The following is a 12,260-nucleotide window of genomic DNA, read 5'->3' on the forward strand; positions in this document are numbered from 1 at the left end:
CTTAAGACTTCCCTCTTGAATTTCATTGAAAAGAGTTCAAAAGACATCAAGATGTTCCAGCTTTGAGGACCCTGCGATGATCCAGATAGTGTCCTCCAGATAGTTTGCATGACTGGGGATGTCACATGTTAACTGTTCTTAGAATCACTGAAAAATAATGGGGAATTCATGAGGCCAATAGGCCAGTGTGTATAACAATATAACCCAAAGAGGGTGTTGATAACCATAATCTGTTGGGAAACGAAATCCAAATGAATCTGTAGATATGCCTCTACCAAATCAGTTTTTGAAAAACGTTTGCCACCAGCCAGTTTTGCAAGGTTTTCATCAGTCTGCAGAATCGGATAAGAATCCACTACTAACTGAGTGTTAATGGTGGATTTGAAATCTCGACACAAACAAAGTGCCGCTGAGGGTTTGCGAATGACAACCAATGGCATAGTCCATTGACTAGAGGTGACCAGTTAAATGATACCCAGACCCTGCAACCTATCAAATTCCTCTTTGACTGCCAATCTCAGGGCAAAGGGAGAGCCCAAACACAACAGAATTTAGGTACGGCCATTGGCTTTAGGGTTATGAGTGCTTCAAAATCCTTTGCAGCCCCTAAACCTGGTGAAAAAAGGGAAAGGGGACCAAACTCACAGCAGAGGTTGTCTAGTTCCTGGAACAGAAAACAGCCAGAGCCTAAATAAACCCCAACTTGAATTTGAAACCAAAAGCCTGCAAACACATTGGAACCAAAAATTTTCTCTGATGTTGCACTGTCTGCTGCCAAAAATGTGATTGCCCTCATGCCGATTTGATAAGTGACATCGATCGTAAACTCTCCTTGAACAGAAATGAGCTGGTTAATATAACTGACCAAATGATGATTTGTGGAGGAGAGAGCAGATCAGCCAGCTTGATAATATGTTTCCAGGTTCATAACGGACACAGAAGAACCAGTGTCAACCTGGATACAGAATGGTTGTTGCTGAATCAACAGCATAATGTAAACCTTGCTGGGGATGTCAAGCTCATGGCTGGTGTAACACTGTGCCCTTCCATGAAGTCCACATTTGCATCTGAGGCTCGGCTGCATGAGTAGTATGACAGACCATAGCCACATGGCCTTCTTTCCAGCAAGCAGTACACACAGAGTGCCTATGCAGGCAGCAGTGCTAGGAGTGTTCAGTAAACACTCAGGGCACTATGAGAAACCACAGTGGAAAACACTAATGTTAAATTGCAACATGAATGAATTAAGGGAACAAATTGAGGGTGTCCAGAAATACCGCCAATGTTGTGCCAACAAGCACACAGCCACCACATACTCAAACTGTTCAGATGCACCTTGTGACACTTCAAAAGCCTTAGTGATAGCCAGAACCACCTCAACCATTGGATCTTCTAATTGCAACAACTCCAAATGGACTTCTGTATCCAGGTCAGAATGAACAATGAATTTGTGAATCACAGAATCAACATAGGATTGTGAGCTGTGGGCACAGACAAATTTACACTTCCTACATCGCCCACGGATGTTGCTACCCACAATTGATAGGGTTGGCCTGGCTTATTTTGCCACTGGTTCAACTCCATATGCAAACAACAACTTGGGTTTGCTGAAGATAATAAGCACTAAGCAAGTCACACATTTCAAAAAATGCTGATGAGTCTTTCAGTGGGGCAAGTTTTGAAGCAAATGAAACATTTCAGGCACAATCCATGACAAGAAAGAAGCTTTCTGCAATGTTAGCTCCTCCACCAGAAATTCTGATGCAGATATCACACATATGGGCACCAGTCTTCCTTTGCTTTCTTGAATAATGGAAAATCTGAGAGGAGGGATAGACAAATAGGCAGCTGTAGGATTTGTAAATACGCTCGAAGAGTCCACGGGTGTACCAACAGTCCATAGTGTCCAACGGGCACAATATTTCGGCGATCAGACATGTCACCATCGCCAGGTACATTGACGAACTGAGCTCCTAAGGGTGGGCAGCCATCTTAAATCCCCTCCTCTCGCGAGGCATTCGCTCCGCGGTCCTTGCCTGCACACGAGCAGTCGGTGAGACGCTGGTGTCGGCATCTGTGGTGGTGTTGGTGTAATTGCCTTGTTTGCCCTAATCGCCCATTCGTTTCCTTTGCTGAGCATCTTTTTAATTAGACTCAGTGCTGGTTTCCATGCCCTGCTGAGGTTGTAGCCGCAATCTCGGTTGATGAATCCATTCCTGGTATGAATTTCGATAGTCTCTCTAACGACACTGTCCCAGTATTTAGATGTCTGTGCCAAAACTCTGGTATATTGGCAGTCCATTTCGTAATTTTCGGACAAACAGTGCTCTGCGACCACCGACTTGTTGGGGGACCCAAGCCGAGTGTGCCTCTGATGTTCTCGATAATGATCTTCCATGGTGCACAGTCTGTCCAATATAAGTCTTCCCACATTGACACATAATCTGGTATATGCCGGCCTTCCGCAAACCGAGATCGTCTTTGACACTTCCCAATAATGCTCGTGTTTTATTTGGTGGGCAAAAGACATTTCCTACTCTGTGTTTCCTCAATATTCGTCCTATTTTCCCTGATAGTGCACCAGTATATGGTATATAGGCAGTGGCTATCTCTTTCACCGTGACTTCTTCCATCTCCACATGCTGTGCTGTAGAGGTGGGGCATAGAGCGCATCTGATCTGATGTTCCGAGTACCCATTTTTCTGGAATACAATTTTGAGGTGTTGCAGCTCTTGGGGCAGTCTCTCTCTGTCAGAGATGGTGCACGCCTGTGTACCAGTGGTTTCAGCACCCCATTCCTCTGTGCTGGGTGGTGGCAGCTATCCGCTCACAAATACAGGTCGGTGTGCATTTTCTTCCTGTATACCGCGTGGCCCAGGGTGCCATCCTCTCATCTTTTGACCATGACGTCCATGAATGTTAATCTTCCTTCTGCTTCGGTCTTCATAGTGAATTTGATGTTCGGATGTATGGAGTTCAGTTGTGTAAGGAAGTCTAGGAGCTTGTCTCTTCCATGGGGCCAGATCACAAACGTGTCATCCACATAACGTAGGAAACAAGTAGGTTTCCATTTTGCTGACGCCAAAGCTTCCTCCTCAAAGTACTCCATATAGTAATTCACGGCCACAGGCGAGAGTGGGCTCCCCATTGCGACTCTTTCTGTTTGTTCATAGTATTCTCCATTAAAGAGAAAATACATGGAGGTCAGAACATCCTTTAAAAGGTCGGTCTTCTCATCAAATTTCTGTGCTATAAGCTCAACTGACTCTCAAAGAGGCACCCTGGTGAAAAAAGAAACTACGTCAAAACTCACCAGGATATCTGAGTCTTTCAGCTTGAAGTTGACAAGATGTTTTACGAAATCCACAGTCTTACAATCGTGATGCGGGCATTTACCCACATAAAGGCTTAGTTATTCTGCCAGGTATTTGGCCAGCAAATATGTAGGTGCCCTAATGTTGCTCGCAATTGGGCGTAATGGCACCCCTTCTTTGTGGACTTTAGGGAGTCCTTAAAGTCTCTGCAGTACAGGTCCTTGAGGTGTCAATTTCTTGGCGACACCCTCTGCTAAATCTGCATCCTTGAGAAGAGCTCTAGTCTTGTTCTCCATCTGGTTTGTGGGGTCAGCATTGATATTCCTGTAAGATTCATTTAGTGGGCTCTGCATCTTCTCAATGTAGTTCTTATGGGAAAGAACAACCATAGCGTTGCCTTTGTCAGCCGGTAAGACAACAATCTTGAGGCTCTGTCTCAGGTCTCAAATCACTGCCCTCTCCCTGCTGGTAATATTCGACTTGATCAGTTTATTTCTCGTCAGAGCACGGCAGGTTTCCTGGCTTACTTCTTCAGCTGCTTCAGGTGGTAGTTGCGCAGCAGTGGATGGCACCCTGGGTCACGAGGTATACGGGAAGAAAACTCATACTGACCTGTATTTGCAAGCAGATAGCTGCCACCAGCCTGTGCAGAGAAATGGGGTAACTAAAACCACTGGTGCACTGGGCGCGCACCATCTCTGACGAATAGAGTCTGCCCCAAGAGCTGGAACACCTCAAAACTGTATTCCGGAAAACCGGGTAGTTGGAATGGCAGATCAGACGCGCTCTACACCCCACCTCCACAGCACAGAAGAAGTCACAGAGAACGAGATAGTCACTGCCAATAACCGTATACTGGTGCACTATCAGGGAAAATAGGACGAATACTGAGGAAACACTGAGTAGGAACTGTCTTTCACCCACCAAATAAAACACAAGCATTATTGGGAAGTGTCAAAGATGATCTCGGTTTGCGGAAGGCCGACTTGTACCAGATTCCATGTCAATGTGGGAATACTTATATTGAACAGACAGTGCGCACCATCGACGATCATTGCCGAGAACATCAGAGGCAAACTCGACTTGGGTACCCCAACAAGTCGGCGGTCACAGAGCACTGTTTGTCCAAATATCATGAAATGGACTACCAACATACCAGGCTTTGGCACAGACATCTAAATACTGGGACAACGTCATTAGAGTGACTATCAAAATTCGTACCAGGGACGGACTCATCAACCGAGATTGCGGCTATACCTCAGCATGGCAAGGGAACCAGCATTGAGTCTAATTATAAAGACGCACAGCAAAGGAAACAAATGGACGACTAGGGCATATGAAACAATTATACTGATGCCACCACAGATGCCAATGCCAGCGTCTGAGCGCTGACGCACGGGCGTGGACTGAGGAGAGAACGCCTCACGAGGGGAGTGCATTTAAGACGGCCATCCATCCTCAGGAGCTCAGTTCATCAGTGCACCTGATGATGGCGACATGTCTGATCGCCAAAATATCGTGCCCGTTGGACACTATGGACTGGCAGTACACCCGTGGACTGTTCAAGCAAGAAATATGCCAGGAGAAACTGAAGGAGTTGTAAATAATTTACAAAACGAGTCTAACTGCTGCTGCTGTTGTTGTTCAAGCTGTTACTTCTCTTGTAGTAACTGAACCAATGTTTGATCCATTTCACTCACGAAAGACTTCCTCATCGCCAAAACTGCTGTATATATATACACACTTTATTGACAAGCCCTACATATAAAAAAAATAACATCAGCTGATAACTGCAAGCCAAATGATACCAAGATTAGAAAAGCGTTAACACAACTATTACTGTCCAGATACAACGCCCTATCACTGATAACTGAATGTGCACTGGCAAGGAGCTGGTCTGACTCAAGAATGTTTTGTATAGTGGAGAAGATGCAAGTGGATGAAGCCCTATTGGCAGTAACATGACGTGTTCATATTTACCAGCCAGGACACTGGCTGTGGGCAACAGTGTCTTGTTTGCTTCACCTTGCCACTGCTGGTGCCAGATTCAAATGCAGATTATGATGGTGCATAATCATAGCTACTCACTGTTAAGATGTCACATTGAGTTGCAGAATGGTACAATGAAAAGACTGTTGCACATTTAGCTTTTGGCCAAAGTCTTCTTCAGAAAAGGAAACACATGCACACACACACAGAGTCATTCACACAAGCATCACACCTGACACAACATATGACTGCCATTTCAGGCAGCTGAAATCAGAATGCAACTTCACATTGAATAGAAGTAGCAATTTGGCAATTTGGATAGACTGGGAAAGGGATAGCAGAGCACGGGGGGGAGTGGGGGGGAGGCGACTGCTGTCTAGCGGAACATTCAGGGATTAGAAGGAGGCATTATAAGATTACCACGTGGCACAGAATCGTGAGAAAGTGGGTCAAGGACGGGGTGGGTGGAATGGGTAGCAGAAAACGAGAGGAGGAGGGAAGGGGAAAGATGTTCAGCTGCACTGGCAGAGAGTGGCACACAAAGAGAGTAAGGGGATGGAGTGACAGAAACTGTTGGGCGAGGATGTGGGGACAATAGGTTGTCTTAGGTTGAAGCCGGGAACATTTCAGGAGTGGAGAATGGGTTGTAAGGAGACCTGCCATCTGCACAGTTCACAAAAGGTGGTGGTGGATGGGAGGACCCAGGATTCAGATTCCATCAGTCGCCGGCCCTCATAAACCTGGTTCTCAATGTACACACACACTCACACACACACACACAGTGTGGCTTCAGTTGCCTGAGACTGCAGTCACGTGTGTGTGTGTGTGTTATATATTTCTGACAGAGGCTTTACTGACCGAAAACTTTATTTGTGACAGTCTTTTTGTTGTGACTATCTGTGACTCACCATCTGCTCTATATGGTGAGTGGCAAATATCCTTTTCATAATATTGTTACATTTCATCCTAGTTTTTCGTTATAATGTTGATATTCCAACCTGGAGATTCCATTGTTTGATTTCTTCTATTAATCCAAGCTGATAATTGTCAAAGAATGATGCACAGTACTCAAGAATCAGTCAGTGAAGTGTTTTGCAAGCCATTTCTTTCATGGAGGATTACATGTCTCTAAGATCCTCCGAATGAATAGAAGCCTGGCATCTACTTTGCCTACTGTCTGTTTTATGTGGTCATTCCACTTTTGGTTGCTCTGGACTGTTAGTCTGAAGTATTTTGAGCTAGTTACAATTTTCAGCAGTGGTGGATCTTTTTACTGTCTAAGTGATACACGTTATATTTATTTACATTGTGTGTCAACCGCATTGCATGTGAATAGCATAACAGAGTTTCCAACATTATCCACCAGATCATTGACATAAACCACAAGCAGTAAAAGCCCTATAACATAAGCAGTAAAAGCCCTATAACATTTCTCCTGGCACTCCCAAAATCAGCTTTACATCTGTCCATTTTGTTTAATTAAGAATGACTTGTTCATCTCTATTGTATGGAAGTTATCAGTTCCGTCACAAATCTGGTCTGATGCTTGGTAAGCTCTTATTTTGTTCATCAAATGACTTCTGGAAGACAAGGCATAAAGCATCAATATAGGCACCTTTATCCTAGGTGCTCTGGATCTGATGGACAAACAGAGTGAGTTTTGAAAGACCTCTGTTTGCCGAATCCTTATTGATTTGTAGAGAGGCGAGTTTTATTCTCCAAAAACATCATGCTATTCGAGAATAAAACATGTTACATAAGTCTACAACAGACTGACATCAACAAGGCTGTTTTCAAAAATGAGAATAGCATGCACTTTTTCCAGTCACTAGGTAGTCTTCATTACCTTTGATAAACTGCTGCCAGAGGGGGAACATATTCTTTCACTTATATCTATAGAATCTGGTCCTGTCCATTCCCAAGCAGTGTTATTTGATTTTGTATTGTATGATTGTTTATCTCAATATATGCTATTTGGGTGTTTTCACAATATTATTGAAAGGTGGAACTGAACTATGGTATTTTATAGTGAAACTATTTTGGAAGACTCGAGTTCAGAACTTTGGCCTCCTCTTTAAAAGGTCATATTCCATTTTGGTGCCAGTACAGTTGCTAAGGGATTGAATAGATGATTTTTATCTGCTTACTGGCTTTACATAAAACCAAACATACTTAGGATTTTTAGTCAGATTGTTTGTCAGAATTTTACTTTCAAATTCATTTAATGCTTCTTGAATTGCTCTCATTATGCTCATTTTGGCCTCACTGAACTTTTGTTTGCCAACTAGACTCTGACTTTGCTTAAAATGAGATGAACCTCTCTTTGCTTTCATAGCAACTTTCTGATACAGCTTTTGGTCCACAGTGATTCTTTTCCATACTTCACAACTCTGCTCTGTACATACTTGTCCAAGGTATATTGTACAATGCTTTTGAGTTTTAACCATTTGTTGTTCACATCTTAATCTTCTGACCTGAATATGCAGTTTGTATCCTGTAGCTCTTCCTAAGAAAAAATATTTTCCAACTTTTCTTAACATTCCTTGGAACAACCATAGTCATTTATGATATCACAGGCTTGTGATGGCTTATGCTGTCCTCTGTGACAGGTGATTCAAAATGTTCAGATATATTAGCTAAGACATTGCTGAAAAGTTTCAGTTCCCTAGCTAACTCCTCAGATTAATTTTTGGACAAAACATCTAAGACAATATCTCATGAATACCTATCTGTGACATCAGTTTTAGTCTCATGAGTCTCCCATTTGATAAGTGGCTCTTCCTGTTACAAAACCATGATGAAGAAACTTATTCACATTAATCTCCAAACTTTCTCTGAAGTGCTAATATAACTCCTGATACAGGTATTCTACAACAGTCTATAAGTGCCATGTCTGAACCACTTTTGAGGCTTAACTTAACCCAAATAATTTCACATTCAGAAAATGTAATAACCATGGATACCATAAAGTTCTTTACAACAATCCTTGTGATATATATTCCAATCTGAATTTTGGATTTCATTGCTGTTCATTTGCATATTTCAGCCAACTTTCTATTTCTAATACTGTGGTCACTATCAAGTGATACTAATTTTAGGACCTTACCATGGATTCTCCTGCAGTTAATCAATAACACATTAACATTTATGATCTGCAAGAATGAAAGTTGTCCTCTGAGAGTCATTCCTCCAGCATTCCTAAGTAGTCGTCCACTAACCTAAAAAGCTGTGGCAGCATGCAATTGGTCGAGTGACCTGCCTTAGGACTGGCATTTTTGGGTTTGCAGCCGATAGTGCCCAGACCTTCAGTTCCTTGCAAACATTTGAATTGGAGTGACTGTGTGTTTATGTATAGCAATATCAAGCTTATCATTAAAGTGCTTATCTCTACATGTGGAATATTAGCATATTCATTTAAGCCATCTTACCTACTTCCACATTGGTCACCCCGACGACAAGTGCTCCGAACTTTTTTCGTGTTTTTCATATCATCATTTGTTGCTATGCCATGTGGTCTTTCATCAGCCAAGAGTAGCTACCTTCGTCTGCTGTGACTCGAGCACCTTACTTATCAGTGAACCAGATGCCATCACAGCTTCCATCTATGCAACCAGAATTTCCAAAGACGAACTTTCATCATTTTTCTACTGTGCCTGTGAGTGCTAAGGTTAATAGGGTCCACATGGCCACTGCCATATTGTCTCAGACTGTGCCTTTGTACATGTACAGACATTTTGATCAAGAGAGTGATGTATCACGAAGAGTGCCTCATGCTCCGATATGTACTGCATCCAATTTCGTACAACATGGGTTCGTTGAGCTGTACCATCTTGCCTCGGCCGAGGTCGAGTTTGCCGCGCATGCCAGCCGCATTTCTAACCAAATTACAACTCTCTCCTGTGCCTACCGCAAATTCCGAGCAGTGCATTATTGATATGGGAGGTGCTACTACCTCACCGCAACATTTCCCGACACTTGGCTGCAACAGGAACCTCACCTGCCTGGTCAAGTTTCTGGGATCCCGTGTCCCCCTCTCCCTAGTATTATCACTACCAAACAAACAGTTATGTGCAATCAATCCCAAAGTAACACTGTGTTATTGGACATCCTGCACGCCAAATTTCCGAAATTGCCTACATTTGTAAAGGACCAGCCACACACCTGGTTTGCACTCGCATACACTCTTTTCCGTGCTACTGATGTCCACTCCGAGGAATCGAAATTCGTGTGCCTCGTCAGCCATTTACACGACAATTTGGACTTAATCACTGACATTGTGGTGTATCCGCACCCCCCCATTCGCAATACACAAATGCTAAACCAATTATCTGTGAACGTTTGTCACCATCTTCTGACAAGATCATTCGCCACATTATTCACAAGGAACATTTAGGTGACCTCACTCCCTCCACACTGTGGCATAGTCTACACGCTCTTGCAACATGCGACTTTCTGCCAGACGCAGCACTGTGGTCGATATGGTTAATGAAACTCCCAGAAACATTACAACTGCAACGCTTACCTCTCACATCAAGCTCACTCGACAAGAAACTGTTAGTGGCGGACACCACACTTTCAAGATAATGCGCCGGCACGAACTTTTGTTTCAGATTCCAACTTCCCCCACTCAGTCGAGTGACATCAGTACCGTACTGTCCCCTCCACCACCTGGTATCGGACACACTCGTCCGCCCAGCCAGCAGCCAGCGTGAGTGCTCCCATCTGGCAGCCTAAACCGTGAACCTCACGTGCTGCAGCATGCCCCCCTCCAGAGGCCTTGAGTGACACGTATCGCAGTGTAGCAGCAGACTCCAGTACTGCTACGGCCATCAACCGCATCCACGTTATCCCTTATGCTGGTTTCCCGCCACATTCAATGACGCCATTCACAACTGTTGCTCACCATGTGCAGCGGAGAACATGCAACGTCAGATGTATCAGGTGCCTCGTCTCACGCAAAAAATACACGGGGCCACGGTCATGAGCAGTCACCACATACCGCCTCATCTGTCGGCAGATGCCTCTATGTGCACGATGCAACCACCAACCAAAGGTTTTTGATTGACAGTGGACCTGACACAAGTGTCGTGCCCCCACCACTTGGACCACCAAATCTGTGACCCTCACCTACATCACTATGGGCCGCAAGCAATTCAAACATCAAAATCCTTGGTACAGCTCCACTCATGTTGAAATTATCCACGTCTCTGCAGTTTCCATGGACATTCCACACAGCAGAAGTTAGTTACCCAGTGCTAGGCATTGATTTCCTACGCCACCACTCATTTTCTATCAATACGTCAGACAATACCCTGCATTATCTACCTACTGATACATTTATTCCTCTCACATCTGCCTCCTGAGCACAACCCCCACCCCTTCATGACAGTTTTCTTAGCTCTTTGACAGCTGAGTGTGTTCTACTCAGCTAAACTTGCAAATGCGACTTGTGACATTGTAGTTCAACACCAACAGATTAAAGAACTCCAAGCTAATAAGCCACATTACAACAACTCATCGAGGATACTACTCATGCCTTCGACTTGCCAGATGCAAGATCTCCAGCCTTTGCAGCACCAGCTGTTCAGCCTTGCCAACTGCCACCAATACTGACCACCATGTGATGGATGATATTAAGGTCAGTGTTCCTGCCCCACCTAGTGAACAGTGTGATCCCCACCTCCAGCCACGAAGTGTTTTGGCTGTCACCAATGATGCATGTCATAAATTGAACACTACTGAAGGCCCCCCCTGTTAGTCATGTTAGTCATAAAGTTCTAAGACTGAACCCTCATAATCTCAAGATTGCTAAGTCTATTATTCAGGAACTTTTAACTGCAGCGATTGTTCACCCCTCATCCAGTGACTGGTCATCACCAATTCGACTCACTCCAAGAAAAGACTTCTCATTCAGGCTCTGTGGGGATTACCATCGACTAAATGATAGAACAATTTTGGACAATTACCCAGTTCCCCTTATGCAGGACTTTGCACAACAACTGAGTGGTTCTAAGATGTTCAGCATCGTAGATTGCATGAAAGCATATCATCAAATCCCAATGCTTCCTGATGACATACATAAAACTGCTATCATCACACTGTTTGGGCTTTTTGAGTATTGTTACATGCCATATGGTTTAAAGAATGCAGCACAGACATGGCAATGTTTCTTGGACTCTCTCCTTCTTGCACTCGCATTTTGCTATGCATACCTCGGCAGTGTTCTAATTTTTTCATCATCAGCAGAAGAACACACTGTTTGGGCTTTTTGAGTATTGTTACATGCCATATGGTTTAAAGAATGCAGCACAGACATGGCAATGTTTCTTGGACTCTCTCCTTCTTGCACTCGCATTTTGCTATGCATACCTCGGCAGTGTTCTAATTTTTTCATCATCAGCAGAAGAACACAAACATCATCTCAAGGCAGTGTTTCATATCCTATCCGATAATGGTGTAGTAATCATTGAGGACAAAATGCTACTTCAATGCACTTCGGTCACTTTTCTTGGCCACAAAGTGTCAGCTGTGGGTATTAGACCCACCTCGGACATTTGCGCTTGAAACGTATGATGACTTAATGTCATTTTTTGGGGGTGATTAACTTCTTCTGTCGCCACATCCCTACGGTTGCATCACTACAAACACAATTGACATATGCTCTGTCAGGCCCACATACAACAGGCACATGCAAAGTACCGAGGACAACAGAAATGGGGCACGCATTTGCAGATTTGAAACAGGCCCTCTCGCAAGCTGTCAACTTAGCTCACCTGGTCGCGGACGCCAAAATCTGCATCACAACGGACACCAGTAATTCTTCCATCGAGGCTGTACTGCAACAGCATGTTGGAGATGAAGTACAACCCCTACGTTTCTTCTCAAAAAAAATATAGCCTTCCCAGAAGAAATGGTTGGCATTCGACCGGGAACTGCTTGCTGTGTATGAGGCTATAT

The sequence above is a fragment of the Schistocerca nitens genome, chromosome 7 (assembly GCF_023898315.1).
Source record: "Schistocerca nitens isolate TAMUIC-IGC-003100 chromosome 7, iqSchNite1.1, whole genome shotgun sequence".
In the NCBI taxonomy this organism is placed as follows: Eukaryota; Metazoa; Arthropoda; class Insecta; order Orthoptera; family Acrididae; genus Schistocerca; species Schistocerca nitens.